This window comes from Mesoplodon densirostris, chromosome 17, assembly GCF_025265405.1.
Source record: "Mesoplodon densirostris isolate mMesDen1 chromosome 17, mMesDen1 primary haplotype, whole genome shotgun sequence".
NCBI lineage: Eukaryota > Metazoa > Chordata > Mammalia > Artiodactyla > Ziphiidae > Mesoplodon > Mesoplodon densirostris.
In genome coordinates this window covers 6,379,077-6,406,435 of record NC_082677.1, presented here as the reverse complement: position 1 = coordinate 6,406,435, position 27,359 = coordinate 6,379,077, and the positions used below count along the sequence as shown (strand labels likewise).

The 27,359-nt window shown below is 44.4% G+C and overlaps 1 protein-coding gene and 1 pseudogene across 3 annotated transcripts in view; both read right to left on the bottom strand.

Moving 5' to 3' along the window:
- The window catches only part of MTUS2 (microtubule associated scaffold protein 2), a 323,316-nt gene that overhangs the window by 75,310 nt on the left and 220,647 nt on the right, over positions 1-27,359 (bottom strand). The gene's annotated exons all lie outside the window — the stretch shown is intronic.
- LOC132477705 (2-iminobutanoate/2-iminopropanoate deaminase-like) lies at positions 1,618-2,177 on the bottom strand (annotated as a pseudogene).

Here is a 27,359-nt window from a genome sequence, read left to right as displayed (position 1 = left end):
TGGATCTAAAAATTATCATACTAAGTGAAGTAAGCCAGACAGAGAAAGATAAGTATCATATGATATCACTTATATGTGGAATGTAAAAAAAAAAAATACAAATGAACTTATTTCCAAAACAAAAAGAGATTCACAGACATAGAAAACAAACTTACGGTTACCAAAGGGGAGAGGGGGCTGGAGGGAGGGATAAATTAGTAGGTTGGGATTAACATATATATACTACTATATATAAAATAGATAACCAACAAGGACCTACTGTATAATAGCATAGGGAACTATACTCTATATTTTGTAATAAACTATAAGGGAAAAGAATCTGAAAAAGAATATATATATATAAAATATATACATAATATATATATTTTATATATACATAAAACTGAATTGCTATGCTGTACACTGAAACTAACATGATATTGTAAATCAACTATACTTCAATTAAAACATAAATTAAATTTTTTTTGATTTTAAAAAATTAAAAAAAACCACAAATATGATTGAATGCTTACTATATACCAGGCATTATTCCAGGCTAAGCTAATAGTGACTCTGGGATTTTTTTCAACACATCATTTACCTATATAGATTCAAATGTCAGAGAACTGAAACATATAGACCAGGACTTATTACATACTCATTATAGGTTCCCTTTGTTTGTGTTTTCTGGTGTTTTGAGATGTGGTCCTCTTTCATTCTTTGGATTATAAGCTTCTAAGTGATGCAAACTATGTGACTGTTCTTTTAAAGAATCTTTCATCAATGTCTGGCAGTGTTCTCCCACAGGGGGTGACTGAGTGACATCCTCCCCACAGCTGAGCACAAGCCCACAAAAATACAAGTTCATTAGTCCACAAACAACTGTAATTAGTTTCAGGAAGCTTGGAAAGCAAGACCCCCAAACTGTGTCAGTGTAGGAGTCCTGGCTGGGTGTTGTTACTTCACTTCAATTCTGACAGCATGAGAGACAGACCAGGACTTTTTCTCCTTTTCTCAGTGTACTGCTCATGAATTTTGCAGGACAGCAATTTTAAAACAATCCAAAAGACATTATAGTTTGGAAACATGACAAGGCAGTGTTCCCCCAACATAATGAATATATTAATGAATTCTGAGAAAAAGAGTTATATTCTGGTCTTTTTTTTTTTAATCTGCATGCTATTTTATTTCCATTAGAAAAATATTATCTTTATAAAATTTGGTCAGTTTCTTCTCCTTTACCTCTACCATTCAAACTTAAATGCTTTAATTTTACTCAAGTAAAAGCAGAATCATGTATCTGACACAAGAACTAAATATTTCACACCATTAAATTAATAGGGTTTAATTGAATTAGGTGTGCTCTTCAGTATTTCTCAGGAATAGTAACTCATCTTTCCTACATGTTATTTCCCTTTACTTTTACTTTTCTGAGTAACTATGTAATGCGTGTCTCTTTCCCCACATCCAGTAATATGAGTGTTACAGAGGTGTAATTTATAACATCAGTAACTAGATTCATCATTAATCTTCAATTCACGTTCAATTCCCCTTATTATATGGTATTTCCAAAATAACTTCAGATATTTCAGTCAACCTTACACTTCCCAACAAAGATTGTAAAAATTAAGATGTTAATTTAAAAACATTATTAAAATTCCAGACTAAATAACACTGGGCCCACTCAGAGCAATGCTGTCACAAGAGGTCCTTGGACAGCTACTGCTTCAGTCTCAACACGCTGTCCTCCTTTGGGCAAAGCAGCAACCTGAGCAGCTCTTGCAGGAAAACTACTCTGGAAATATTGCTTGTAGATGTCATTGACAGTATTGAAGTCATTTATGTCAGCCAGCAAAACAGTTGTTTCTACCACATTCGTGAAGTCACAGCCTGCTGCTTTCAGAATTTCACCCATGTTTGTGAGAGCTTGTTTAGTCTCTTCTGCCACCCCTCCTGGCACAAGCTGTCCACTTGCAGGATCCACGGCTAGCTGTCCTGAAATGTAAATGGTCCCGTCGACTAACACAGCCTGACTGTAGGGACCAATAGCCGCTGGGGCTTTCGCGGTGCTGATCACCTTTGTGATCAAAGGCGACATGGCTAATCCTTTTCCCTTGCCGCCCCTTGGAGACAACTACCCCGTATACTGCTCCTACTCGCGTCTCACGGGTGTGTTCTGGTCTTCTTAAAATTGCCATTTAAGCAAAACAAGCAGCATCCCCAGAAGGGTTTGTTAAGGGACAGTACAGCATAGCCTAGTGAACCGATGATAAATATGGATTTTAATAATCTTGGCCCTGCCATGCATAAACGCTATGGATTTTCTTAATAAGGCAACACTCAGCCTGATTCTCTACGTGCCCTTGGAGCAAGGACACCCCACCTTTTCAGTGGCATCATTTGCAGTGCCTCTGCTCCCAGCCAACGCCTCTTTCAGTTCAAAACATCTTTCCAGGTTCAATGTCAATGCATCTTACAAACCCACTGTTTGTCCAACGCATCAATTGATTTGACTCATAAGCCACTCTTGACCCTCTTGTACATCCCCCTCCTACAAATAATTTGGGCCTCATGCTTCCTTACTCTTCCTTCCTTCCAGCAGTTTCTCTTTATTAAAAAAAAAAGATTATTGTCAAAACAACCTTTGGTTTCTCCTTTCTGTCAGTAAAAGGAAACAATGATTGAAACAGCTGTGCCCAGGAGCACACAGCCATCCAGAATGTAACAGTGTCTATGAGATGTTAATAGCATAATTTACACATCATCACCGTTATGAGAAAAAGAAGGGATGGATAAATAAATGCAAATGGCACTTTGTGATGGCAGTTCCACTAGGACAGATGGCTGGGGGCAAGACAACAGCCTTGGGCAAGATATCTACAGTGAGACACAAAATATGAACCTGTCTTTTCAGTTCAGACGGAGACAAAAGTCGAAAACATGCCCATCAAAACTCATATACTAACAGAGTCAAACTCAAATTCTACTCAGAAGTGATAATCTGATATAAGTCATTCACAGACCATGTGTCATAGGGCATTTCCCTCATTTTTAGCCCAATTTGCAGTGCCTGCAAAGGTGGCTTAATTATTTCTCAGTTTGAAGATAAAATTATGTGTAGTAGGAAAGTCAAAATTGACTTGATTATTGTAAGCTATGAACGTGGCTTTTAGCTGTCTTGATAGCTAGGAAGCCAAAATAAAGAATTAAATCCAAGCTCTGCGTGTGTAGACAGAAGCCAGACTTTGGATCCTAGAGAACCCAGTTTAGTCTGAGTATCCTTTCCGTTTGGGGAGATGGCAAAGGACTCTTCTGTTTAGAAAGCGCAGTGCGCTGCATTTTATCAAATGGCACCTCATGTACCCACAAAATGAATCAGGGAAACCGTAAAAGATAAAGAGAAGAGGACAAAGCCAGCCTTCCGCATCGCATCTTGATTCTTCCACTGTTGAGATCCGCAGGTCCCCAGGAGCCTGGCACCGGCGGACTGAATGCCAACCCTGGGCATACGCTGGGGTTGAGAGCAGGCCCGGGAGGTGCTGTAGCCCCCTCATCCTGGTTGCTGCCCAACCACGGGGTGATTTCCTGTAGGCTGGTAGAGCTGGGGACAACCCACCTTGGCTCTGGGGCAGGGGCTGTGCTGGGGCCTCAGAGCCACACAGCTGTGATTTCACAGGGCAGCACGACAAAGTTCTGAGCTCCAGCAAACGGTGCACGGGGTGAAAAGCTGCCACCACCGTATATGCGCTGTATTTCCTTCTTTTTTTAAATTTTTTAAATTGAAGTATAGTTGATTTACAATGTTGTGTTAATTTCTGCTGTACAGCAAAGTGTATCAGTTATACATATACATATATCCACTCTTTTTTAGATTCTTTTCCATTGTGGTTTATCACAGGATATGGAATATAGTTCCCTGTGCTATACAGTAGGACCTTGTTGTTTATCCGTTCTATATCTCATAGTTTGCACCTGCTAATCCCAACCTCCCAGTCCGTCCCTCCCCCTCCCCCTTGGCAACCACAAGTCTGTTCTCTACGTCCATGAGTCTGTTTCTGTTTTGTAAATATGTTCATTTGTGTCATATCTTAGATTCCACATATAAGTGATACCATGTGGTATTTGTCTTTCTCTTTCTGACTTACTCCACTTAGTATGATAATCTCTAGTTGCATCCATGTTCCTGTAAATGGCATTATTTCATTCTTTTTTATGGCTGAGTAGTACTCCATTGTATATAGGTACCACATCTTCTTTTTCCATACATCCGTCGATGGACATTTAGGTTGTTTCCAAGCCTTGGCTATTATGAATAGTGCTGCTACGAACATAGGGGTTATGTGCTCTATTTCTAGGTGGAACAGGCTAACGGAGTTTCTAGTTTTTATAATGACAGCTGTAAATATCGCTAAGAGGATTTTTAAATGCTAACTGCCACTGATAGGATCTCAGTTCCTTAGATTGTGGAAGGTACCACATCAGTCTCAGCAAAATGGCATCACCGTCCACCCAGCTAAGCACCTGGAAGCCAAGCTCTCCCTAAACGCCTTTCCTAAGCACTCCATACCTCACAGCCAATCCTTCACCCACTCCTACTGGTTTACCTTTCCCAGTATGGGAAGATACAAGGAAAGGTTTGATCAGAAAGCTACAATAATCATGTCTTTCTCCCAGTGGGTGAGAACCTTTCTCCTCTTCTGGCAAACAAGAGAATGTCTCACTTCAGTTCACGTCCGGATGAGATGGTGGTGTAGGTGCTGGTGATTCTGTCACTGATTGACTTGACACATGGCCGCTCCATCCGTTCATCTGCCCCTAAGCTGGGGTGACAGGACAAACGGCCACCAGTGGAGGGAGGGCTCCAGTAATGCCAGGCAATAGGACACCTGCACTAAAGACTTCAGTGCTGGGGAACACCAGGGCCCCTGCCCAGTGTGGGTGTGATGAGGCAGGGGGTTAAAGGAATTCTCTAGCCCTCTTTTCTGATGGGAAGAGCAAGACCAGTCAAGAAAAGGCTTCTGGAAGGAAGCAACTGGGACCTTCTTGGCTGTGTCTGCCATCTCTACCCTCCCTACCCCCTCTCTGCCTGGGCATTTGGGCAACAAGGGCGGGCAACTCAGTGGTCTGTGGGTGTGGGGTGCCCAGCACCCAGGGCTGCTCCAAGCATCGCTCCTCAGAGGACAGGGACAGGCTGAAAGAGTTACTCATGGCGCCACTGGGACAATGCAACCAGAAATGATCTGGTCAGACCATAAAAGAACATGTGCTGGGAGAGTATTTTGGTAGAATCACCCTGTATTTCTTACAAATGGTGACCCATGTTCAGCCTGCCTTATGATACTCCTGATACTTTATCTCACGCTCACCCACCGGAGCCCGGACGTCAGGGTCACTCTTGTTCCCTGAGGGACCCTGGGGGCCCAACAGCATGACTGGCACACCGGAGACCCCGAAGAAAAATGAAATGAATGGATGACTCTAACTGGGATTGGAATTAAAATCCGGTCCCAGCACTAGTGTTATAAACTGATACGGTGGTTTCCCCTAATCGTATTTTGAAAACTGGGGCTGCCACGTCTGCATGATTTCCAGGCTGTGCTTGTAGCGGCACTGGCTGGCTGCAGTGTGGCCCGGAGTGATGCCAGCAGCTGTGGCTGCACAGGTCTCACGTATCCAAGCTGTTGTCGGGACCAAAGGTAAGAGGAACAAACCACACAGAATACGAGCCTCAGCGATCACGAGTAGCAGAGGCTCTTGCTTCAGTCCTGTTGCTCTCCAGGGGCCCAGACTGCTAAAGGATGTGGGAACTCAAAATGTAGTTTGGGCCGAGCCCTTCTCCTGGACTGTCTGGATTCCCACCCTACGTGCTGAAAGAACACCCAGAGCATGAACACACATGCTTCTGCATCTGAAGCTATTTTCTTCTGGACAGAAAGAACATAACAGATCAGACCCTGGACTACAGAAAGCTGGTCTTCTTATTGAGTGGGAGCATAAATCCTGACTATATCAGAAATTTCGGATAATATCAAGAGTCCAGTGAACACAGGATCCCCACTGGACTTGGATAAGTAAATGGAATGAACCCATCATGACTTTGTTTCATTATAAAAAAGTCTCTTCCAACGGAAGAGAAGATTATCCTTTTGGCCGTGATATTTCCCCTTGCTGTCTTCCTCTCACAAGATATATGCATTCAAAGAGGATGTTTTATAAATACACACAGATATTTTTTTCTCCCTTTCTTTGGGGATTCTGCTGTGGTGCACTGAAAAAGGATAAATTAGCTTAAAAGAATTTTTCAAAACGCAATCCCACTCCAGGTTTAATTATAGACAATATAGGTCAACTTATTTTAAATAGGCCCCAAAGTGGTTGTCCGTGAACTACTTTGTATGTTTCACATGAGTCAGTTTCCCAATTACCGAAAAAAGTGGACAGTCAGAAGTTAGACAAATGCCTCCTCTCTGTAAGTAGCCTGTGGACGGGTTCCCTGGACAGTAATAAGCAGATGGAACTAGAAGATGCTGATGTTATGGTCACTGGGTCTCCTTTCCTAGCACATCAGGAGGGCGAGTCCACACCCTCGGCCGCCCTCTCCTATGCTCCCGTGTGTACACTTTCTGATGGGCTCTGAAATCACAGGGGCTGGTTCCCACCCCCAAAGGAGGTGAGGGGAGACGGCAGCCCTGGTGTGGCAGGAACACAAAGCCCAGAGCCGGCGAAGAGACATCCTCCCTGCCCCGACACATGTTTTTATTCAAATCAGAAGACATTCTTCCAGGTGAACTAAAATTCGAGAATAGTCATTTACTCCGTTTCTGCCTTGGCTCTCCAGAGCTGTCCATCCCCTCTCAGTGCAGGGCCCCCAGGTTTGATTACAGGTCACCCCAGCTGCCCCCAGTAGTTGATATTAGGAGTGGAAATAGACATCATTTCCTTGAGGCCCTCACATCTATTTTAAAATATCATTTTCACTAAGCTGGCTATTAGATACTGCCTAAAGCTTTGCATGAGGGTGGGAAAAAAACACACATATATACACGCGCACGCGCACACACACTCAATTCTCATGTCATTTGAACTTGGGTTTGCTGTTTGCCGTGACTGATCTGTCTTGTAACAAGACCAGAAGCCACTGAAATAGAAAGTCACAATTCCAAGAATACAAGTCTCATCTTCAAATACATCTCTGTGTTAAGCGGCTGGACGCCGTGACCCAATGGCTTGTGTATATACTGCGATCTTCAGTCGGCCTCCCACCTCGCTCCCGCTGCCCCTGTCCCAGCACAGAACTGTGTTTATTCTCTCTTCTCCTGCTCACGTCAGTGTATCACTATCTTCCCTCCCACCTGTCCCTCAGCCTGTTAGGTGTGTCCCATGTGAGTATCAGTTTTTCCAGGAAGCCTCTGCACTCACTTCCAGCACACCCCGAGCTCTGCTCATCAGTCACGCACTGACTTATAAGTTCTCATTGTGTCACGTGGTCATCTGATCTCACAGACGAGGCCAACTGCGGAAGGAAAGGCACTGTGGTTTACACCAAAGAAGAATCTCTTTGGACCCAGACCGTGAAGGCCCCCAGGAGACGCTCTGCCACTGCCTCTTGAAAGTCAGACAACACGTACCAGCTACTGGCGTCAAGAGCACCAGTTCTATTTAGCCTACTGGAGATCTTCAGTGGACATCTCAAAGGACCTGAAACTCTTCACGTCTGAGAACTCAGTCCATGAACCTCCGTGGATCCCACCCATCACATCTTCCATCTCAGTGAGTGGTACCCCATTCATGTGGTTCCCCAGCCAGAGACCTTGACCTCAGCCCTGGCGGCTACCTTTTCCTCACCCCTTCTCCCAACACATCACCACTCTTACCCGACTGACCTCCTAAACATCTCTCCCACCACCATGGACATCTCTCCATCTCCACATCCATCATGCTGGTCCAAGCCACCACCATCCACGCCCGTGTGGACCACAGCCTTAGCTTCCCATTTGGTCTCCCTGCCCGTCTGTTCTGGAAACGTGAGTCTGCTCAGATCACCCTCCACACAGGGTCTTCCTTTTGCTCCTCCGTAAGGAGCGGGCTCCCCATCACTGTTTAGGAGGCCCTGCAAGGTCGGGCCTGTCAACCAGCTCCCCAGCCTATGGTTCTATCGGTGCCCCCTCAATTATTTCAAGTAATTTCAAGTATTTCAAGGGGACACGCACGTCCCCTCCCCTCTGCAGTGATTTTCCACACAGGCCCCTCTCCCCGCCACACCTGCTGCCATCGTGTCCCCTGACCTCTCCACCTCTTTCTTCCATCTCAGAGCCTGCACCCCGGAGCTCCCAGATGACGTTGCACCCTCCAATACCGTTCTTTCTATTTAAAAGACTTGCTCAGGGCTTCCCTGGTGGCGCAGTGGTTGAGAATCTGCCTGCCAATGCAGGGGACATGGGTTCGAGCCCTGGTCTGGGAAGATCCCACATGCCATGGAGCAACTGGGCCCGTGAGCCACAGCTACTGAGCCTGCATGTCTGGAGCCTGTGCTCCGCAACAAGAGAGACCGAGATAGTGAGAGGCCCGCGTACCGCGATGAAGAGTGGCCCCCGCTTGCCACAACTAGAGAAAGCCCTCACACAGAAACGAAGAGCCAACACAGCAAAAATAAATAAGTAAATAAATAATCTTAAAAAAAAAAAAAAAAAAGACTTGCTCAATCCCTCCACCAAACTCCACGAGGGCACAGACCACATCTGCTTTGCCCTCTGTCGTATTCCCAGTCCCGAGCACAGTTTCTGGTCCAGAGCAGGCACTGGACTTGGGGGTTATTTTCTGATTACACAGTCATCATCACCAAGTGGTAGCATCTCCAAACCACTTTCGTGGACACTAGCTCGGTTCACCCTCAGAACGGTCTCCTTTTACAGATGAGGAAAGTGAAACAGAGGGTCTGTGGACTTTCCAGACCACAGTGCTGACAAGGATCGGACTGGATCCGTTTTCTGATGCCGAGTTCTGTGCTTTCTCTACGTTGCGTTTTCTCACTTTATTGTACTAAGAATGAATGTAGTGATGAAGTCTGAAGGACCTTGCCCTTGGGTCAGACTCCAGCCTGGCTCTGCGTCACTTGTGTGACTTCAGGCAAAGTGACCCTTCTCTCTAGGTCCCAACAGTGCCCACGCACAGGGCTGTGGAGAGAATTAAATGGGACAAGGGGTGGTGAGCCCCTGCCAAGGGCTTGGTACGCAGTAAGATACATAAATGTTAGCTGATAACAAGGAGGGATAAGCAGTCTTACTTCCAGTACCTCTACGTAATTCCCCTACGCTAGCAGGTTATTTTCTACGCTAAATGCCATAAGCACTACAGCTTCTGATTATATAGCATCAAACCCTTTTGCTTCGCTGTGTTAGGAATTTTAGCCCTTCTTTGCTTGCTACAGATGCAAACTTTCTCCTCACTCTGGCTAGTCTACTTTATATGCCCCGGAGCTTCCCCTCTCTTCCTCAACTCCGGGACCACCTGTATCTGGGCAGAAGCCCCGAAATCTGCCCCTTTAGGCCCCCAGCTATAGACTCCCAGGGGCAGGAAGGATTCTAGCCAGCCACAGATTCCAATTTGGGTTGTTCTACCTCTTTCTTCCTTGGCTATGCCCAATCCTCCTAAAATCAGCGTAGATTTTCCTAGAAGGGAATGCAAAAGCAGGCGGTCACGGCTATTCCCAGGCAGGCATTTGCTCTGTGGCAGCCTAAGATGACCTGCTTCTGCTTTGCTGAGAAGAGTACTCTGTGCATCCATCTCGGGTGCATTCCTTCTTCTAGCAGAACAACTTAACTATTGCAAATAGAGGTTAATGACTGAGACTACCAACACGGGACGGCCCACTGGCTACGTCAAATCCACCCCACGGAGAAATGAGTGGGGTGGGGGAAGCCCCCTTTCTCCTGGGAACTCCCCACTTTAAACCCTGTTGTCTTTAAAGCAAGCGCTAATATGTGCTACTTGAAATAACAATACAAACTCATGGAGTACTGATGAGGTCATGGTCTGAGACTGTTCTCCAGGGTCAGCTGAGATTCACAGCTGCCCAATGTCAGGACTGAGGTTGGCCACTCTGATGCTAGCATGACTGTGTCCCCTAAGCCTCTCTATGTCCCCGGCTATGGGATAGGAGTACCCTGGGATCTGAACGACTGGTTACCCTTGTGTTTCTTCCTGTTGTGAGAGGCTTGTGAAACACCAGGGAAATAGGACAGGTTGAGAGTCAGATGCCTTCAAATCCTGGCTGTGCTGTGCAGCCTTTGCGACTTAGCCTCTCTGAGCTCCAGCGTTCCATCTGAAAAAAGAGACTGTCTCATGTATAGTCTCTGGGTGGTTGTTATAGCCCCGGGGGGCGTCATCTGGTGGCTAGAACATATTACCAGGTCAAAACACACGACTTCCACCATTCCTCTCTATTTTCAGTTATAACCATTCTTTAAAGGTATGTTATATATATGAACTTCAAAAATTCAAGTATTCCCAAGTATAGTTTTCTTCTTCTCTGACTGCCCGTAATCTCTACCTCAAGCCTCTGATTTTCCTCAGTTTGGGGAAAGGTAGTCTAGTTGCTTTTAGGTGAAAGTTAAATCGCATAATTTCTTAATTTAGATTGACAGAAATCAGCCACTTCCCAGTTCGAAACCCCCGTCTCCTGGGTTTTCTTCTCTCCTATGCCACTCCGGCTTGATTCCAAGTGGGTCCTGGCGTGGGCAGGGGCGGGTGGCCTCTGTTTCTCCTTCCATCGTGCTCCTGGGCTGGCAGCCTTTGAGCCGTGACTCATCTGGAAGGATTCCGAGTGTCGTCTTTCACATCACACCCACTGCTGTGTATAACCATGCCTTAAGGGCTGTGATCCCTGGCTCCGTGCTCACAGCGTCCTCACTGTGGCCTCTGGTTGCCATGTCCACGCCCGTCCCCTGTTCCACCCCGTGCTGGTGGTGTTCTCCATCCTCGGAAGCCCTCGGGAGTCTTATTCTGCGCTCCCCGCTCTCCACCCGCCTCTGCTGTCACCCTCAATCCACTGCAGCTCGACGGAGGTCAGGGAGGTTTGTCACCACCAGAAGTCCAAGTGAGACGAACAAAGCAAAGCTCCCCATCACCCCGGGATCCCCCAAATTATGGGGGTTCCCCTGGGTTTTAGTCTCTCCTGAGGCAGGTGCATACAGACTAAGATTGCATCTTGAGATTCTTCTGGAACACTCTTCCCCCTTCCCAGCTTGGATAATTTCCCTCTAATTGAGGAAGAATGGGAGGCTAGAGATTAACAGCTGCCCAGATTAACTGCCCTTTTCAAATCTTCTGGCTCTCAAGGCTTTTCAGGGTGAAGCTGAGAATCTGAGTCCTTGTTGAACTACGAGGCTGTACTGTTTCGAGTGGTACCTCGTCAGAGGCCAACCACATTAGAGGCTGGGCCAGAGCACATCGATGAATGCTTTGAAGATGACTCACCACAAACTGACACTTTACACACTGTCCTGCTATAGATGTAACTTATTCCCGTGAAGAAGTGAGAACCTGTCTCACCAAACACTAAATCTATTTGCCTTTCCTATAAGCTTCAAAAGAATAAGACCCGAAGGATAATGAGAAAATGACCATATGGATTGTGACTTTTTCTTTTCAAAAAAATTTACTTAGAAAATTAAAAAATAGTAACATTGGCTGTGTTGTGTGTGGGGGGGGAGACTTTTTTGTGTATGGTTCTGTGAATTTAAAAACGTGTATAGATTTATGTAACTACCACCACAAGCAGAACACAGAACAGCTGCACTACTCCAAAAATCTACCTTTGCACACCCCCACATCCCTGAACCCTGGCAACTACTAATCTGTTCTCCATCACTATGGTTTTGCCTTTTGGAAAATATCATATACATAGGATCAAAGAGTATGCAAATTCTCGAGGGTTGAACTCAGCATAATGCTTTTGAGAATCATGCAAGGTGTTATGGGTATCAATAGCTCATTCCTCTTTAGTACCTGTGGGGTCTGTGGAGATTTCCCCTTTTTCATTCCTGATGCTGGTAGGTTTGTCTTTTTGTTTGTCAGACTTACAATAGGTTTATCAATTTTACTGTCTCAAAGAACCAGCTTTCAGTTTCATTGATTCTATTATTTTTCTGTTTTCAATTTCATTGATTTTTCCTCCTATCTTTATTATTTCCTTTCTTTTGCTTGCTTTGGGGTTATTTTTGTGCTATACTGTACCCTATGATACATGCTACAAGCATACATTCTTTTTCTAGTGTCTTGAGGTAGAAGCTTAGATCATTGATTCAGACTTTTTGTCTTTTCTGAGTTTTTAATACTATAAATATCATCCTAGGCCCTATGTTAGCCATGTTCCACCGATTTCTAAATGTTGTAACTTTATCTTCCTTCAGTTTAAAGTATTTTCTAATTTCCCTTGAAACTTCTTTTTGACACACGGGTTATTTGGTAGTATGTTATTTAATTTCCAAATGTTTAAAGATTTTCCTGTTATCTTTCTCCTACTGATTTTTGTCTAATTTCATCAAGGTCAGACAACATATTTTGTATGATTCTAATTATTTTTAATTTGTTAATTTTATGATCCAGAATATACTCTATCTTAGTGAATGTTCCATGTCCACCTGAAAAGAACGTGTATTCTTCTATTGTTGGGTACGGTATTTTATAAACATCTATCATTTCTCGTTGGTTAATGGTGTTATTCACTTCTTCTATATCCTTGCTAATCTTCTGTCTGCTGCTTCTGTTTATTACTGAGAGAGGAGGTGTTGAAATCTCCAAGCATAATTTAGATTTGTCTTTTTCTCCCTTCAGTTCTGTTTTTGCCTGGTGCATTTTAAATCTCATTGTTAGACGCAAACACATTTAGGATTGCTATATATTCTTGGTAAACTAACCCGTTTACATTGTGTAATATCCCTCTCATCCCTGGTAATTTTCTCTGCTCTGAGGTCTACTTTGTCTGCTATCAACACAGCCACTCCTGCTTACTTTTGATTTACGGTTCCATGTTATAACCTTTTACTTTTAACCTACATCTTTCTGTATTTTAAGCAAGATTCTTGTTAACAGCAGATAGTTGGGTCTTTTTTTAATTATTATTCATGTTTCCATACATACCCTGACAATCTTGATCTTCTAACTGTTGTGTTTTGACCAAAGCTTGGCAAACTTTTTTTCTGTAAAGGACCAGATAATAAATATTGTGGACTTTGTGGCCTATATAGTCTGCTGTACTACTCATCCCTGTTGTTGCAGCGAGAAAGCAGCCACAGGCAGTACATAAAGGAGTGCACGCCACCATGTTCCAACAAAACCTTCTTTACAAAAATAGATTTGGCCCATGAGCCACTGTTTGCTGGTTTAAATCATTATATTATATTGAATGTAATTATTGATACGTTTGAATTTAGATCTACCATTTTATTGTTTTCTGTTTGCTCCCTCTGTTTTTGTTCTTCTGTTTCCCATTTCCTGACTGTTTTCAGTTTATTTGAACATTTTTTAGTATTACGTTTTAATTTGCTAATTACAGTTTTGACCACATCTCTTTACGTAATTTTTTAGTTGCTGGTTTGGGAGCTATAATATAAAAATTTAACATTTCACGGTCTAATTAAAATCAATATTTTACCACCACATGTGGAAAGTAGAAACCTCACTGTCAAAATGGGTCTCTCTGCAATCTCTCCTCTGTGTAGTAATCTTAAGAATCACATCTACATGCACGGAAAACTCCATCAGACAATGTTGTAATTTTGGCTTCCAGCTTTTAAGTATATTTTAAAGAGCTCAATCGGAAAAGAACAGTCTATTATATACCCAGACATTTACTATTTCTGTTGTTCTTCATTCCTGTTGTTCCAAGTTTCCTTATGGTATCATTTCCCATCCGTCTGGAGAACTTCCTTTAACAGTTCTTTTAGAACAGGTCTGCAGACAAAGGATGCTTTTAGTTTCCTTTCATCTGAGAACGTCTTTACTTCACCTTCAATTCCAAAGGATGTTTCCACTGGATATAGAATTCTAAGTTGGTGGTTCTTTCTCCCAGCACTCTGAAAATGTTCTACTGTCCTCTGCCCTCCATGGTTTACGGTAAGAAATCTGTAGTCATTTGAATTGTTTCTTACAGGTAATGTGTAATTTCTCTCTGACTGCTTTCACAATTTTTTCTTTGTTTTTAGTCTTTAGCAGTTTGATTATAGTGTATCTGGATGTGGATTTCTTTGGGCTTATCCTGTTTGAGGGCTACTGAGATTCTTGAATCTGTAGGTTTATATTGTTCACCAAATTTGGCAAGTTTCTAGTCATTATTACTTCAAATGTTTTTTTCTGTAGACACTCTTTCTCCTTTTTTTTCCCCCTGGGACTCCTATGACAGAAATATCAGACCTTTTTATTTTTTCTCGCAGGTTCCCAAGACTCTCTTCTTCTTTTTGTAAAAAAATCTATTTTCTTTCTGTTGCTCAGATTTGACAGTTTCTATAGACCCATCTTCAACTTCACTGACTCTTCGTCATCTCCATTCAGCGAATTTCAGTTTTTTGGCTATTATATTTTTTACTTCTAAAACGTCCGTTTGAGTTTTTATATCTCCTATTTCTTTTTTCTTTTTTTTTTTTTTTTTTGCGGTATGCGGGCCTCTCACTGTTGTGGCCTCTCCCGTTGCGGAGCACAGGCTCCGGACGCGCAGGCTCAGCGGCCATGGCTCACGGGCCCAGCCGCTCCGCAGCATGTGGGATCTTCCCGGACCGTGGCACGAACCCGTGTCCCCTGCATCGGCAGGCGGACTCTCAACCATGCCACCAGGGAAGCACTCTTCTACTTCTTTGATAAGACTTTCTATTTTTCCATTCATTTCTTTTTACTGGGATTTTTTTAAAATTCATTTATTTATTTATTTTTGGCTGCATTGGGTCTTCGTTGCTGCGCATGGGCTTCCTCTAGTTGCAGTGAGCAGGGGCTACTTTTTGTTGCTGTGCGCGAGCTTCTCGTTGTGGTGGCTTCTCTTGTTGCGGAGCACGGGCTCTAGGCATGCAGGCTTCAGTAGTTGCGGCGTGTGGGCCTAGTTGCTCTGCGGCATGTGGGATCTTCCCGGACCAGGGATTAAACCCACATCCCCTGCACTGGCAGGCGGATTCTTAACCACTGCGCCACCAGGGAAGTCCCTCTTTCCATTCATTTTAAGAGTACTTGGCCTTACTTCTTGGAGCGTTTAAAAAACAGCTGCATTTAATGTCTTCATCAAATAAATCCAACAACTGTGTCATTCTGAATTTACTGTCTGTTGGCTGACTTTTCCCATACAAGTTGAGATTCCCCTGTTCTTTGTATGCTAAGTAATTTTAGATTGTGTCCTGGGCATTTTGAATATGACATTATGTGACACTGGGTCTTGTTTAAATCTTATGTAGAATTGATAGCAGGCAACTGATCAGGTAGAGTTCAGGCTACGGTTCCATGCAGCCTTCTATGGGTTGTGCTTCTGGCATCAATTCAGTTTTCAAAGCCTTTCAAGTGCTGTTAGGATCTGCCCCACACATGCACCTAACAATGGCCAGTCTGGCCTTGGGTGGTGGCCTCTCCTGTTCTTCAGTTCTTAGCGTCCACATATGCTGTGGGTGAGAGTCGCACACATGGAGCTCAGGGGTGAGCCCAGGGGCACATAAACAATTTTAAGGGGTCACTTTCCCAAGTTCCCCCCTCTCCCTAATCTCCACCATCTGTTCCAGTTCCCTGGGGCTCCTCTTTCTAGTCCTCCAGCCAGAAAGCTGGGACATTAGTTGCCCCACTCTGCTGTGCACTTCTCACAACTGTGCTCACGTCTGTGGCTAAATTGCAAAAAAAACCCAGAGAATAAAAGCAGTGGGGTTTGCCTCACCCTCTTGGGACACAGCTCCTTCCAGCAGAGAGGAACGTTCCCCTCTCTTGCGGTTTGCAGGTTGCTCCTACCACCACTACTGCTGTCATGACCACAAGGGTGCTTGTGGCTTGGGGTATGAGAAAATGGAGAAAAGAAAAAAGATTTACTTAGCTCTCTCTGAGTGCTAGGAGTTCCCTTTCCCACTCCTGTAGCCAGAAACAGAGGGCTTCTCCTGGAGACCCCTCTGCCCACATCCAAGTGTCCATTTCCAGGTTTCAAGCTGCACTGAATTCAGGCTGAGGAATACTGGAGAGAAACCCTTGTAAATTCGCCATCAGTTCTGCGATGCTTCAAATTCTGGTCTTCTTCCCAGTCTGCCTGCGACATATTACTTTTTAGCATTCTCAAGTAGCTACTCCATGCATTCTGGGCTGGCTGTACAGCTGCATTTGGTGGGAGAGACAACATGGAGTGTACTTCCTTCATTTCACCCAGAACCAGGACTCAGCTGGCATCTCGGGGATCACCTGCTCAGTCTGTGTGTTGGGTCTTCACATCAGAAATGGTCATTCTGAGGAGGTGCTCATTGCCAACAGGAAACATTAAGGTCTGAAAAAGAGAAAAACCTATCCACGGAGAAGAAAACATTCTGAATATCTCAGGTCTGAAAAATTGCTCAGGCCATTACTTTTGGTGGGAAGCACAGCATCAGGTGTTTCTTGCTCAGCAGCCACCTGAATGTGTTTCATGGCTTGTCCTGGGCACAGGGGGCCATCTTCCATGGATGGGCATTTGTCCCCAGGAGTGGGGCAGAGGTCTGAGCTCCTGGCCAACCTCACAGAGCTACACTGGTTACCTGGGGTTTGATCATTTAGGGCAATAAAAACCCAATAAGATACTAGTCCTCCTTCACACATGGCATCAAATTATTGAATGGAGAGCATGGCTTTCCACTGCAGCCACTGAACACTGTTCCCCATTGGCTGTCACCAAAGTGTGACATCTCAGCATAAGGTCAAGATGCTATTTTGCACAGAGATTTTGATCTGCTGGTGCTGCTAGACTGACACAGGGATAAGGATCAAAGCAGAAACACCCTCACTGCTGCCTGAGAGAAGGTCATGTGTTAATACCCTGGTGGCCTTTTGGGGAACTGTCACTTTCCATGCAGCCCTGGTCAGAGGTAAGCGCTGCAAGAAATCTTCCACGTGGCTTCATCCAGCTACAGAGCTGATGGTGAAACTCCCCTCTTCATCATCCTGACGGCCAAAAATCAGTTTCATGCCTTTGTCAATAAAATATCGCTGTCAGAAGAGTGAAAGGAACACTAGACTTGGAGGTACGCAGCCTGCGTGATGTGTTGATTCTGCTGCTTACTGGCCGCCGGACCTCAGGCCAGGAACAACTTCTCTTCCTCTGTCTCTTATCTGGAAAATGTGGGTACTAAGAGCTCTCCTGTGTGTCTTTTGGCCATGCTGAGAGGATCAAATGAGGCGCTCTGCAACTATTGGGTGGGATATTTGACTGGGATTTTCTTGAAGGAACACCTTCAAGAAAATATTATTTATTTTATTATTCTGAGATTAGCAGGTGCTTGTTAAATAGTTGATGAATGAAATAATAAGCAAAATATTATTGATCAAAGCAACCTGAGTTATCTACAAAATGGGCATCAAAGCACCTGCCTCAAAAATTTAATGTGAGCGTTAAATGAGATAATGTACATAAAAAAATATAAAGGTCAGAGCACTGCCCAGGACACATCAGGCGTTTACAACTCTTTTCCCCCCAGATCCTGGAGATTTTTTCAGCAGATCTGTGAGATTAAAGCAACAAGGTTCTCGGGTCTGAAACAACTGAGCATTACCTGAATGTGAAGTCACTGGATCCAAACGGAGTCAGCCTAAAATATCAATAACTACCTTCATGCTTTTATGTCTTTTGGAGAACTGACCCCTTTATACATAATGCAGTGTCCTCTTTATCTCTGATGATCTGTTTTGTTCCAAAGTCTGCTTTGTCTGAAATTAATATTGCTACTCCAACTTTTTTGGATTAGAGTTAGCATGGTATATCTTTCTCCATCCCTTTACTTTTGTGAGCATCTTTATATGTATTTATTTTTCTTTTATTTTTTTTAATTGGAGTATAGTTGATTTACAATGTTGTGCTAGTTTCAGGTATGCAGGAGAGTCTTTATATTTAAATCGGGTTTCTTGTGGACAGTGTATAGTTGGGTTAAAAAAAATCCTTTCTATCTCTGTCTTTTAATTAGTGTGTTTAGACCACTCACATTTAATGTGATTATTATTCTAGTTGGATTAATATCTTTGTAACTTTTCTAATCATTGCATTTATTCTTCGCTTCTTTTTCCCCCTCTTCTTTGGCCTCCTTTATGCCTGTAAAATAGATATAGAATTCTGGCCCTGCATTTCTTTCAAACTGAAAAAATAATGGGGAGATACTATTGCAGAAAAGTTTGAGAAATGATATCACTTCCTATTTATTTTGTCAGCACAGTTCTCACGTTGTCTCTGTTTTCAAGAGTACTGCCATGTCACAGAGTCTCAGTACATTTGAATTTTAAATGTTTCCTCCTCTGTTCCTGGTAAAGCAGATGTCATGGGCCTTCACGCTCTCCAGGGACTGAATTACAGATATAGATTGTTTGACTCTCAGGTTTGTGCAATATGTAATTGCTTTTATGAATTATCTCATAGGGAAGCTGCTTGCAGTGTGTGACACCAGTCTTATTCTCGCTCAGTACTTTGATTGTCAGGAATAAAATGAAAAATGAAAGCCGTTGTGTGATTTTAATATCAAACCTAATTTCAGTTACGGCTGTGGAACAGGCAGGTCTGCAGTTCGCACTTTAGTGAACGAGGGGCGGAGAGTGGCGCCTGCTTTTTGTGAAACGCCCTGGAATTTAAGGTGATACTTGGCAAGCGCTCTTCGGGGGCACAGATGTCACTTCCAGCCGATGCCCTGTAGATGTCACCATTGCCACTTCTCACAGGGGAACGTTCACCGCGCGCTGACAGAGGCCAAACTTGCGAAACCATCTGGCTGTCGAGGAACCAGGAGAATCTGGTCGTCCTGACCTGTTCACAGATACTCCTGTGAGGGTGCCAAGCTCTGGGATATTTCCTCATTCTGTGTCATTTTCATCCACTGTCTGGTACCTGGCATTACAAATCACTCCAACCTACAGACACTCTTCCCTCCTTTGGCTTCTTTGAGGTGGGACTTCTCCGGTTTTCAACAACCTTTCTCACCATCTCCCGCGTTTCCCTTCTTTCCTGCTCCTCCTCCTCGGGCTGAGGGGCTGTCCTGTGTCTGCCTTCCTCTTCTGTACACGTGCTCTTGTCAATCTCATCCCTCTACAATGTCACTTCTATACAAATGTCTCCCAAGTCTACTTTTCTACTGCTTCCTTCTTCCTCCCCTGACATCTAAACCCATGTTGAACTCCCTAACGGAGCTCCCAGTATCACAAAGCATCTTGGAAATCAACAAAGGGGAGCCACAGCAGGTAGGCAGGGATGCTGCATGTGGGACGGCAGGAACCCACAAGCTGAGCTAATTTAAGAGAAGCAGAAATTCAGAGCCACAAGTAACTATAAAAAAGAAGCTCATCCCACCTGAAATTCCTGAGAGGATGGGAGATAGGGAGGATACTCCTGGAATGTGGGAAGGGATTCTCAACAATCTCTCCTGAATTCCAAAGGCACAGGTGATATTTGAGTAAAAGTTGATTTTGGGAGGAAAAATGTCCATCCCTACAAGTCCGCTGGTCCTGGACCTTGAGGGTTCACGGATGCACAAGGTGTGCAGTTTCAGAGAAAATAGTTACAAAGAGAACCTGTGACCTCTTTAACTATTTCTGAACTATAAACACACAAATCCTAAGTGAACTTAACATTCCCTAGTTTTGTGACTTCTGTTTGGGAGCTGCTGGGGTGGGGATGGGGAAGGTTTACCGCTTATCACCTGGAGCCTCTTGGACCTGTTACACCCTAATGAGCCCCCTAACTGGCTCACAGCCCGGGTGCTGGGGTCCTGTATCTTCCCTCTGCTTTGCATCAGACCCTCCTCCCCACTCCTCTCACCCCTTGCCTGGATTATTATTACTACCAGCAGAGCTTCCCAAGTGTTTTCTCTGCTTGGAGTTCTCTTTCTACCATCCAGCTCATACCTCGTACCATATTAATCCTCCTGAAATGCAGCCTCAGACACTTCAGTACTCTGTGCAAAACCGTCAGTGCCCCCTGACTGTCTCATACTGAGCCTCTCTTTACTTTGCTTTTTTTTTTTAAATTGGGGTATAGTTGTTTTACAATGTTGTGTTAGTTTCTACTGTACAGCGAAGTGGAGTTCCTTGCGCTATACAGCAGGTTCTTATTAATTATGTATTTTATACATATTAGTGTATATAGGTCAATCCCAATCTCCCAATTCACCCCACTTCCCACCCCACCCCCTTTACTTTGCTATTTAAGTCCCCAAACCCTTCCACCTCATTTCTGGTACTGACAGTCCCAGACTCCAAGCTTTAGGCAAATCAGACTCTTCACTCCCTGCAAAACCAGCCTGCCCTGTCCCAGGGCTGTGCTGCCCGCCATCCGTGCTGGAGCCCTCCACCTCTGCCTCCAGAAACCTTATTTACTCTCAAGGGCCAGTCCATGAGCATCCGTCCTCTCTGCATGGGTAAGGTACACACTGATGTGTCTTTGGAGTCAAGAGATAATCCCAACAGTGCGTGTGTAGTAAAGAGAAGGCTCTCTGTGTAACTCACTCAGGCAGTGAAGGTCCTTGCACAAACGGACCACACTCCCGGTCCTCCCCCAGATGGAAGGCATAGCACAAGTCACCGCTTCACCTGCACCTTCCAGAAACAGATGACCAAATCGGGGAAGGGGAGGGCTTGGCCTCATTAGACAGCAAGTCCACAGCTCTCTCTCCCTGTCTCTTTGCACTGGCAGTATCCCTGAGAAGTTATAGAAGGTAATAATATCCTTAGAAATTCACTCCTGTTTTAAACGTCCCACAGAAGTTTGTTACTTGGAAGTGATTTTTCCCAAAGAGAAAACTCTAACGTGTTTTCTGAATGGTGATGGTCACACAGCAGATACGCTTAAAGTGGCTAAGCCAAGGAACAAGCATACGCTGAGCTGAGCATTTCCCGGCATTTCAATTACAGCATTGCCTCACAGAGTTTGAGGAAACGGAATTAAATCCCAGGCCCTGGAGCACGAGCGCCCCTTCACTCTCATCTTGGCCCTGAAGCTGGACCTTCAGTCACACCATTTTATAGGAAAACTTGAGGTCTAGGAAGTTAACAAACTCATCATCTCAAAGAGGTGTTGGAATTGAGGCAACCATATGTCCTATCTCCTTAGGCAGTAATTACTTTTTTAAAGTTATCATTCCCTCCACTTCTTCTTACTTGGAGGGGACTTATAGCATTTAATTTATTTTAAAATAACTTTCCAGTGACATTTAAGTAGAGACTTGGGTATCTGTTAGAGGGCCTGGGTCCACACAGGCTGGGGGGTGTGGCCTCAGTGTGCCACTCCCACTGCCCTCTGGTGCCTCCCTGGCCTGGGGGAAAGGGACACCCAATTCTGCATCTCAGAGTATTTCCAAGGCATGCACTTTCACTACAGACCACTTAGAGCCAAGTGCAGACCTCCTTTTGAGACGAGCAGATGAAACTCATCTTTCTTCGCCCATACGTCCATCTGTATTCAAAAGGAGCATCATTTAATCAAAAAAAGAAACCATTTATGACAAAGCATAAGAGAAATGAACTGAATTGGGGCAATTAGTCTCTACCTTAGTCGAGTATCTATTCTTATCACCTTATTATGAAATTTACATTATCAGCAATGAATTTGGGTCTTATCAGGCCCCAGTCTTGGGGATCTTCCATAAAAGCTGAGAAGACTTCACAATTTAGAGTTTTATTTTCTACCTACCATGATGGCTTCCATAACTGACACCCCAGGCCAGGGATTCTTATTACTTCAAAGAGCTGCTTGGCATAGCTGGGGCGGGGAGGGGGTGTTCTATCCCTTGATATTGGGAATATTTTGATACTTGGGGGTACGCTAAGCACTTCCTTAAGCTCAAGTCCTAAGGGTAAGAGCTAACACTCACGGTTCTCCCAGCAAAGGACTGTGGTCACATTGACTTTGGGGACACAAAAGTCCTTTTAGAACAACAACCGCTGGAATAGCCAATTTACTATTTCATCAACGTCCCCATCGGGTCACATGCTGAACGGTCAGAAATGCCGACCTAGGTGCTCACGTTTTCTCTAAGGCTTTAGTTATTCAAGGTGAAATTAAGGAAGAAAAAAGATAATCACAGGGCACTGTTTATAAGGGGGAGAAGCACAAAATACTATATTTAAATGGACATTTTTAGGATTTAGGGAGCAACAAAGAGCGTACAGTTTTCAGGTTTGGTTTTTTTTTGTTTGTGTTTTTTTTTTGTTTTTTGGCTGCATTGGGTCTTCGTAACCATGTGCAGGCTTTCTCTAGTTGCAGTGAGCGAGGGCTACACTTCGTTGTGGTGTGCAGGCGTCTCATTGCGGTGGCCTCTCTTGTTGCGGAGCACAGTCTCTAGGTGCGCAGGCTTCAACAGTTGTGGTTCACAGGCTCTAGAGCGCAGGCTCAGTAGTTGTGGCGCACGGGCTTAGTTGCTCCGCAGCATGTGGGATCTTCCCGGACCAGGGCTCAAACCCGTGTCCCCTGCATTGGCAGGTGGATTCTTAACCACTGCGCCACCAAGAAAGCCCCTCGGTTTTCAGTTTTGATCACATGTAACCACCGCCCTGAAGCTCCCGTCGGTGGGAAAGTGTCCTGACACATGAACTCCCTTGGCAGCTGGATACAACAGCTTCTCTACTGCTTTGGGGCCCTAGGGCAGACTTTCATCCTGATGATCCACGCGAATGTATCAAATGGCAAAAGCAAGCAAGTGTGCATTTATTTTCCAAAAGGATTCTACACAGCCTGCTCGGATGGAAGCAGCCAGCTATGGAGCAGGGAAGGTGAATCTGGGCCACCTTCACCAAGAGGAGCTGCCGTCTGTTATAGAGGAACCCTCGCACTTCCAAAAACAGTTCCGAGTCCCTGGATCTCCATCTGCAAATCATTAATTAATCTACCCTGGGCTTCAAGATAGGGAGGGGCCACCACTCTGCAGACAACCAGGTTGGACTGTCCTCTGCCCGTACACACGCTCCCCCTCCTCTTTACTCACAATAATCCCACCCAGCTCCCCGTCCCGGCCCCTGCCAGTCTCCTTCCCAGGGCGTCCCTTCCCACTCACAGTGCTGGGCTTCTACCAGAACATACACCATTTTTGTTTGTGGCTTCAGGTTGACTATTACCTTAGACCATTTTCTCTTAGCATCCTCTACATGTGTTTAACTTTTAGATTATTGTTTCACATTTTGTTCTTCCCCGTTATGTTCTTCCCCCTTAACTACATCAAAACCTTGAAGGCTGGGTGGAGAGAGAGAGAAAGGACCACAATATTGTGGGAAAAATATGGGGTGGATACGGGCTGACCTGCATTTGTATCGTGGCTCCATCGCTTTCTAATTCTGTTGTCTTTGGAAGGCTACATAACCTCCCTGAGCCTCAGTCTCCTCGACTGTCACATGAGAATAATGTCCACACCAGGGTGGGTTAAAATACTATATTAAAGTGTCTAGGACATAGGAGATGGTCAGTAAACAGGAGCGATATTGTTATTAAGGTGCTTTGCCTCCTACTGTTTTGAACCCTCCACAGAACCTTTCATATGGTCGGGGCAGGGTTGATAAAAATCTACTAACATAAAAGATGAAAAGTTAAGTATATGAACTATATTTAAAAATATGTATCCCTAACTAACAACAAAGACATAGATAAAATGGGACTTCCTTGGTGGCACAGTGGTTAAGACTCCACGCTCCCAGGGCAGCGGGCCCGGGTCTGATCCCTGGTCAGGGAACTAGATCCCACATGCATGCCACAACTAAGAGTTCACATGCCACAACTAAGGAGCTGGCAAGCCGCAACTAAAGAGCGGGCGAGACGCAACTAAGGAGCCTGCCTGCCGCAACTGAGATCCAGCACAACCAAATAAAATAAATAAGTAAATATTTTTTAAAAACATAGATAAAGTGAATATGGAAACATGTCATAAGTATTAAACCTAAATGATGAGCATTTGGGTGTTATTCTTTCCACACTTCTCCACACTTATTCAATATATTTTTGTGATAAAAAGTCAAAGAGTAAAAGAAAAAAATATACATTCATATACATACACTTTAGGGAGAAGGAGGCTAACACATTATTAATTTTGATTATGCTTAGAAAGTACACAAATGCTTGACATAAATTTTCATGCCTTGTAGGCCTAAACTATTTCATAATAACTAAAAAATAGTTAAAAACCATCGTCTATCACATTCATAAAGTTAATGATAAAAATGATACAAACCAATATGAAAAAATATCAAACAAATATAATAAATCTGATTAAAACTAAAACGAAAATAAATACACCCTCAGATGTAACCTGTGTGAAACTTGATGCTACAGGATGAGGCACACCACTTAATACAGGACCATCTCCTGGATTAGCCACCAGGGGCTGCTAAAGAGTAGCGTTCCCGGGAACCAGGCAGCAAAAGATAAAAGTCTTTCAACTTGACCCTGAGAAGTGAGAGTCCCTGAGAATCACACTTAGTACAGCCGCCCCAGAGGTCTGGGACCACAGATTTCAGCAGAGCTGTCTGGCCCGTGGTGAGGACCGTGCCTTGTTAGGGGGAATAGAGCTGCCTGGAAACGAGCACAAGTGTGAGGTAGGTGTTGGCACCTAAATGTGGCATCTTAGCATCCCTGGACGCTGGGCTCAGGCTGTACCACAGTTGACAACTTTCACAGCCGCTCTGCCAGGAGCTGTGAAACATGGCGCAGAAATGAAAGATCCCTATCCAGGCTCCTAATTCCTTTTTCTAGTGACTTCCCATACCTAATAGCATCAGCACAGCATATATAGCAGCAGCAGCTGAATAGCTGGACTAGAAGATTATTTCTATTCTTAAAGTACACCCCAAGCCAAATCCTTTATATATATAAAATGAAATAAGAGGGGTTTGGTCTGTGTTTTAGCTTTACATTCCTCACATATGTCTTATTCATCCCACTGGAGAGTAAAATATTTGTCACATTTTCCTTGTCCTCAAAAAGAATGTTTTATTGAATATTTGTTCAATATTCAATTGAACAATTGAGGATATGGGGAGGGGGAAGGGTAAGCTGTGACAAAGTGAAAGAGCGGCATGGACATATATACACTACCAAACATAAGGTAGATAGCTAGTGGGAAGCAGCCGCATAGCACAGGGAGATCAGCTCGGTTCTTTGTGACCGCCTGGAGGGGTGGGATAGGGAGGGTGGGAGGGAGACGCAAAAGGGAGGGGATATGGGAACATATGTATATGTATAACTGATTGAATTTGTAAAATAAAAAAAATAAATATAAAAAAATTTTTAAAAAAGCTATTAAAAAAAAAAAGTACCTTTGCCCATTAATTCACTCCATTCTCACAATAACCTGGTAAAGAGTTATTATCAAACCTATTTGAATTTGAGGAAACTGAGAGTCAAAGATGACTGGTCAGAGGTGATTCTGCAGTGGGAAGCCAAGGGGAGCAAGGATGTATTCCCGTTGGCGATGCTGTCAAGGCTCAAAGAGGGGCCGCAACTCGCTCAAGGTCTCATGCGAGATGGAGGTGGAGGTGGGACCGGCTCCTTGCTGGCACGGCCCCCTCTCTCCACTACGCCTGCTTTGTAGACGAATATGCTACAGCGTAGAAAAGATACAGGTGCAGAGTTCCAGCAGGGTCCTCTAAGCAGAAGAGCAAAGAGATGCTGCTTTTTCAGGCTGGCTATGGAGGTCACGCCCTGCACAGCTGGCATGCTGGGCTGTGACCATTGCCCCATATATGATAATAATAATAATGCACTGGCTTCCCCCAAGAGGGACACGGGTCATGAGAGCATCTCAGGATCATGAGCCCTTGTAGTAGGGGCTCCATCATCAGAATTCCCAGGTTGCCTGGCCTCCACATCCCCAGGTGCTCCACTCTGGTCACACCCCCTGGTCTAGTCTGGTATTCCTGGCGAACTCTCAAATCAATCATCTTAAACCATGTAGAACACATGCCAGCCTGAGTGGAAGCCACTTATGTTCAACTGCAGACTTTAAAAATGTTCATTTTTTCTTCTGAGGTGTCTCTGGAGAAAGAGTTGAGCTCAGAAGGACGGAAAAAAAGAACACACTGTGTGGGAGGTGAAATGCCATGGTCACTGGGGAGGCCTGTCTGGGGTTTCTGGCTGTGATTTACTGAAAAGAAAATGAAATTCATGCCCACCATCCATCTTGCTGAAATGTCATGCCGAGTGCGGCTCCAGCCAGTAGGGGGGTCGGATGGAGATGGCTACAAATCACCTGCCCTTTAGGGTCTCTGCCTGAGGAGCCATGTGTATGCTGCAGTGAAATAAAACTCGTGGTCCATGGGCCAGCAGGACTTTTCCGGGGGCCCAGAAATGCATCACTACAGGGAACCGACCCTTATTCAACACAGGAACTCTCTTCTCTGCCATGATGCCATGATGCCATACATGGGGTCCAAAAGTTCCAACTTGGAAACACAGCACATGTTGCCAATGTGTTAATTCGATGTCTGCTGGCATATCTATCCACACGAAACCTTTATCAAGGATTTGTTATGAAGCTGGACGATGCATGGAAGGCGCAATCCAAGAGCGGGCAGAGTTACAAAGTAAATGTTATCACTGAACGGCATCGAACAACGCTGTTTTCCTCTTTATTAAAGACTTCACAGTCGGCGGAAAGCACACATCCAGCTCAAGCACGGAAAACACATCACTCTTTGCCTAATCAGAAAAATGCTCAATATTTACCATGGCAAGTCTGGCCCCTTTGGCACCTCAAAAATGTGTTTGTAGCTTTAATTCTTACCGGGGTGAGAATGCAGCAACTGCAGCTCTTTAAGGTGGACCCCAGTGGTACTAGACCAGAGGGGAAGACGTACAATTCACATTGGCCATTTACTGCTGGTCTTAACATCTTGATCACGGAAGAGGCAGAAACTATCGGTAAAACTGAAACCTGTTTGTCTTGTCTTTCATCACAACAATAACTCGGTAATTAGTTCTTTGGGCCAAAAGCTTTAAGCAAAAAAGGAAACAACAACAGAACAGGTCAGCTCAGGCTTCTACATTGTAGGGCAACAGAGGCTGCAGGCTATGGTCAAAGGTCGGAGAGCCCTCCACACTTCCCGGCACAGAAAAGAAAGAAGACCAGTGGACATGGTGCTCGTTAATATTCTCCTGATTTTCTTCTTTAAATTACTTAGAAATTTAGTTAGTTCATTTTCTTAGTTGGGGGGGGGCATTTATATAG